Source organism: Leopardus geoffroyi, chromosome A3 (genome assembly GCF_018350155.1).
Source record: "Leopardus geoffroyi isolate Oge1 chromosome A3, O.geoffroyi_Oge1_pat1.0, whole genome shotgun sequence".
Classification (NCBI taxonomy): Eukaryota; Metazoa; Chordata; class Mammalia; order Carnivora; family Felidae; genus Leopardus; species Leopardus geoffroyi.
In genome coordinates this window covers 84,950,418-84,956,417 of record NC_059336.1, presented here as the reverse complement: position 1 = coordinate 84,956,417, position 6,000 = coordinate 84,950,418, and the positions used below count along the sequence as shown (strand labels likewise).

General features: G+C 37.7%; 1 protein-coding gene across 1 annotated transcript in view; it reads left to right on the top strand.

The window, feature by feature from the left end:
• Positions 1–4,385: 4,385 nt before the first annotated feature.
• Positions 4,386–6,000, top strand: part of LOC123580880 (E3 ubiquitin-protein ligase RNF113A-like) — a 52,870-nt gene continuing 51,255 nt past the window's right edge. The window contains exon 1 of the mRNA XM_045446282.1: positions 4,386–4,541. The gene's annotated coding sequence lies outside the window, so the exon portion shown is untranslated. The remainder of the gene's footprint in view (positions 4,542–6,000) is intronic.

The window sequence follows — 6,000 nt, the reverse complement described above, 5'->3', positions numbered from 1 at the left end:
TAAACAAATGTAACTAGTTTTGGAGAAATGCTATTGACAGTAAAATTCTAATTTTACTCTAGCTCCCAGAACAGATGTACCTCCGAGTCCATAGACTGCAATACTTAACTGCAGCTACTCAGCTGTGACCTTCAGCCCCAGGCTCACTGCAATAAAATTTTCATGCAACCATATGGAAGAATATTTTAATAGAGATTTACTGTCAGTAACTGTCCCAAAGGAGCAAATAAGGAAGCTGTAACATATTGCGTACAGTAAATCAAGGGGACTTCAATGGAAAAACGAAACCTCCCGGAGGCAAGCATCTTTAAAATTACAGGCAACACTTTGTACAAATATGTGTACAAAGGACTAGATATGCACTCAGTTAAGTAGCTTAAAATGGTTTCGATTTGCAGATATATTTATTTAGAATTTATTTATTGGATTTTATAAGTGGCAAGCACTTACCTGTCAGGGCTGAATGCCTATGTATCCCCCTTCCCTGGGGCAAAACGGAAGTGAGGGAGGGGTGACTTCAACTGAAAATCTTACCAAACCCGGGAATGTGGCAGGCAGCATAAATTGCACCCTCTCTATAGCCAGGTTTGCTTCAATTTAGGGTGAAGTATTAAGCACAGGGACAAAATATTCCCTTAGCCAGTATATAAATAGTCCTGGGTGAGTTATTTGAATGGTTAAAAATTCAGCTTAAACAATAAATGGGGACACATGTTGATTAAAACTCCCAGTGGGGCAGAATGCATTCAGAGTCCCTACTTGGATCCTTGATTATGCTTTACCCAACATTTTTGCATGTAAAAATGTCTCCTTTTTGAGAAGCTATAAAATGGCAATTTTTGTATAAATGGGTGTTGGGCCTGTCAGAATCAATAAACCAGATCTCATGCTCCTCCTCCCCTGACTGTGTGTTTATTTGGAGACATGAGTCCATGGCACCAGGCCACAGGTGAGCTAAGAATGAGGGATAGAGCCTGAGCGTGTCACCTCCACGGCTCCACGCTTCAGTTCACTTAGTTACCACCACGACACCATTTCCTTGCTCGGCTTCAGCCCTTACTGTTAAGAGCATTTCAGTTTCAGATATTTGTTTCCTGAGGGCAAACAAGCAGCCATCTCCCCCTCTACTCAACTGATGGAAACTCTAATGTGAGGGGCAGTAATTCAGAGATAAATAGACCGAACACTGCCCTTGACAGTTCATATTTTATGGCGGAGAGAAGGCCTAAAACCTAAAAAACTCATGTGTAGGAGGCATAGCACAAATGCTTCATCCATGATACATAATGAAGGTACATGTCTTTGGCATCAAACCGAAAATCAAAATATCCAAGTGACCGTGAATAAGGGAATCGGGTGATAAATCTTTATGTTTTGCTAAATGCCCGTGGGTTGTCACATTTGACAAAGAGTGATAACAATAGAAGAATTGTCATATCTGATAAATGTGTCTCAGGCATTCCATTCTTCTCTTGAAGTGGTCCCAGTTACTATAAAACACAGGTAACATGCACGGGTGTGCAGATTCAAAACAGGTTGGGTTACACACTGAAAGTGAATTATCTTGACTAATCAGAACCTGGCTGGAGGTTGTAATACAATAGGAAGCTTGAGACATTAGTTCATGCCATCAGATTAATGTATAAATCATGTTACATGGCTAACAATGAGTTTGTTACCCACCAACTTTCCCAGTGTTTCAATCACCGTACTTTTTTCACAGTTGGATATTGTGTTCCCTGGACCCTTTAATGGCACTCTATTTCACATTGAAATGGGAGTCGAAACTGGAAATGCTCCTCAAAACATGTTAGTTTGGGGACACAAATGTATGCATGATATGTGCAGTTTCTTCCTTTGAGAGAAAGGCTGATTGGGATGAATCTCCAGAGTCCTTGCATTATTTGGCTGTGATCATGTTAAGAATCACCCTTTTTGTCTTTATAAGGAATAGAATGGGCATGTAGACAATTTTTGTCTGTGTTTAGTTTCATGAATTTACCAAGAAGGGTGAGTCATGTCTTAACTTTTTTGATTCCATCCCTAAAACAAGTGATGTCCGAATGCTTACTCATTAAAGGCATTTTCTCCTCCATCTCCTGAAAGGTTCCATGACCTTGGTTAGCTCTATACCCAAAGCTTTTGATTATCTTGGCCAGTACAGATTGTCCCTCTCCTCTTCAACCCACTCTCTATTCCAGCAAGTTGGTTTCCTCTTGACCTCCACAGGTTCTATATTTAATTTGCCATACCCTCAAGTCACATGACTCAAGAATAAAATTATTTTCCTTCCTTTGTGCCTCTCCAAACCTTAGCTTTCTTTTAAGACTCAGTTCAGAGCTCCACATCCCCAAACGATCCTATTGAGCCATTCTAGACCCATCACTAAATGCTAAAGACTAAGTCATTTTCTACTGAGTAGTTAATACATTCTGAGAATATTAATAATTGTTTAATAAATACCCATTGACAATTGATTTGTTAATCTTTTGAACTTCTTTTCTTTCTTTTCACCACTTTGCCGTGTACTTCAGACTTGTACTTCCCCCAGAGAAAATGAAAGAATGTATTCTGAAGAAATTTTTATTCTTACTCCTCCCACTGGGAGCATACTAGAAAGTAATCATTACTTAATGTAATTTTCCACCTATAGACATCATTTTACAAGCTGCAAATAATGTGAGTAAAATGTAACTATATACCCAACCAACAAACAAAATCTCCCAAATTAAAAGCAATATACAGCTGGAATGAATAAAATAATTTGCTAATTAGAAAAGTATTCATGATAGATGCTAAGCTTCTCACAGCTGGAAATTATCAAACAGAGACTTACTCAAGAATCTGGGGGAGAGGATTTCTGTAAAGGATGGGAGATTAAGTTCAATAAATCTGGGGTCTCTTCCAAATCTGAGATTCTATGATAATTGTCTGAATTTAACCAATTAGAAAAAAATGATTTTAGGAGTCCTATGAGGTAATTTTTTTATATTCCAAATGTCTTTAAATTACAGCCAGAGTTAGGACATTAATTTGAAAAATATCTGAAAATAACTGGTCATTAATTGATGGACTGACTTACTAAAGTCAAAAGGAGGGTTTTTCAAAGTGGTATGGGTGTGTGGACCCAGCCACAAAGCACTTTGAAGTCAATCTTATTCTTAGAACATGCACCTACAGTTTAACTGACCTGTACATGTAAATGGATGGCTACTGTGCACATTTTAATAAATAAGTATTTATGTGCCCATTGAAAATGGCCCAATGTGCCCAACGAAAATGAAAGTCTTGTCAATTTTCCTGTGATTTGTTAACCTTGAGTACCTAAAAAGAATTAGTGAAATGCATTGCCCTGTTGGGTGTCCCAGAGAGCTCTACCAATGCTGTGGTCCCCTACCAAGGTCAGGAAACCTATCTTTGCACAGTCATACTTTCAGACTTACAGTAGTGATATTTCACAAGTAGGCACCAATGTAGACATACCAACTACAAGTCTTTGGCATCTTATTGTTTGTTACCTAGATTTAATTGGTTCTTAAATATTAAGTGACACCCCTGAAGGCAGTGTCCATTATCCAGAATTTTTGGATACCAGATGCTTGGGTTAAGTAAAACCAAACATCTAATGACTATCATTTCTTCTTCAGCTTAATGTAGTCTTTTGATATGTGTCCAGAGAAACCATGAAATTTTGTCTTCTCATTATTTGGATTTTGGTGTGGTCAGGGTATGGGTATTTTGAGATAAGGGTTAAAAATTTACTCATCTGAAAACTGTATAGTTGTGTACAGGTAGAGTACACATACGTATGTACAACTTGGTAGCATTTTATTAATTTGTAACAATTTAGGAAAGTTTTAGTTACAGGGTCCCTAAAAATTAATGCAGTGCTAATTCTTTCTAGTGAACAAGTGAACAGAATGAGTGAGGTATTTTCTGCTTTATCGGTATCTTCTAAACAAGTATATTTATTGTTTACAAGAAAAAGATGCTTTGAAAATGTTTGAAAGGAGTTTATTCAGTTAGGTTAATGCTGCTTATGGAATGATTTTTACTCTTCTAATTGGGAAAGCAAACTTTTTCCCTTAGAAAAATAGGAAACTTCTCCCTTACCTGAAAAAACACAATTTTTGAATTAGCAATGTATGAATCAAAACTTTGTTACATGTTAAGAAACATCTGGAGTAAGTGTAGTTTATAGGTATAAACCCAGATATATATTATGGTTAAATTGAATGTATTTTGGTAAAAATTAGTCTGATTCGACCATACTAATTATCATGCATCTGTTTAGTTAATTAGTCTAAAGTTTCCTGATTCACAGTTCAATGATGAGTTTTTCATGAACTTGTTGGATATTTTTATTCCATCTTCTTTTAGCCAGGATCATCCATAAATGTCCCAAGATGCAGCAGAGGGCAGAGAAGTGTGGTGGCTTCGACAAAAGACTGAGGCTCTGAGACCACATCTGGATTTCTGTTTAGACACTTAAGAAGTCGTGACATCCAGAGCAGCAACCTAGCCCCTGCACTCCTGGTGAGGTAAGTCCCAACCATAACTATGAAAAAACCGTGGCCTCTCTTGAAGTAGGATATTGGATCGATCCAAAGTAATGATGTTGTTATTAATATTCTTATCCTTGATGTAATTATAATTATTTGATGTAATTATACGAACTAAAATCGCTCATGCACAACTCCCTTGTGTGGAGGAAGCAGACAGTAAAAAGCATGAAATGTTTATCTGTATTATGGTTTTAGTTTCTCTTTACCCTCTTGAAGTTAGCTGCCTGAGTCTTGTTCATTGTGACAGAAGATCATTCTAGAGGCTGGGAGGAAGCAATGAGATAAACTGTCTAGGTGGTGATGAGGTATGAGGTATGAAGCATCCTGTCACATTTCAGGGTGAAATTCATCTTCGACAAGATTTCCCCCACATCCCCCACCTCCACCATTTCACAGCTTGTATTCCCAGAACACGAGTATCAAGATTTCATTTGCCTTGGAGCCCTTCCAGAAATTAACAGCGTTAAGAAGAACCATTCTATTAAGTCAGGATGGTGTCCAATAAAAGCAATGAATGATTGGAAAATGGACCGTTTTAATGCTGTTCAGTAAAGCCATCGTGAATGTTCTTAATTATGCAATTCCATCCTTCCTGTGTAATTGGCTGATTTGATATTTTTTTTCCCTCTCATGGTATAGAATAATCTGAGTTGGGGGTCAGAGTCTTGTAATGTTGTTATGTTTGACTAATATTTGAAGATGATGAGGCAAAATATGTGAGAGTGTAAAATTATTTGGACCCTCCCCCCCCCCCCCCCCCCGCCAGACAACCAACGAACAAGCATAAAGGCTCATAGGACTGACAGGAATGGAAAACATAATTGTACCCTTCAGAGGCATCTAACCTCCATTTGCAAATACAGAGCACTCCATTTTTAAAAACTCTATTCCTTTGGTTTTGAATAGTTAATGTAATCACATGACTCAAAATTCAAGAGGCACCAAAGGGTGTATTGTGAGGTATCTTCCTCCTTGGCATCCGAAGCAACTAATGTTATCAGGTGTGCATGATGTTCTCAGAGATATCTAATGCATATTCAAACACTTTTGTGTAAATTTTCATTTGTGTTTCTCTTATGTGTACACACAGTAGCATTATCTACTAGGATTTTATATTTGAGCACTCAGTCGGGTACTGGGGATACAGTAACGAGCAAAGCCAAGTCCTTTAGGGAAGCTTACATTTTTGTGGTGGAAAGCAGGCAAAAAGCAATGACCAAGATAGTTTCAGATTGTGAGTGTTTGACGTTGACCAACAAAGGGGGTGCTGGCTAATTGAGACTAGGTGGTCATTAAAGGCTCACCAAGAGGTAAGAATTAAAAAAAAAGAAATCACTTTTAAAAAAGTTGTTTTTACATTTATTTATTTTTGATAGAGAAAGACAGAGCATAAGTGGGGGAGGGGCAGAGAGAGAAGGAGACACAGAATCCAAAG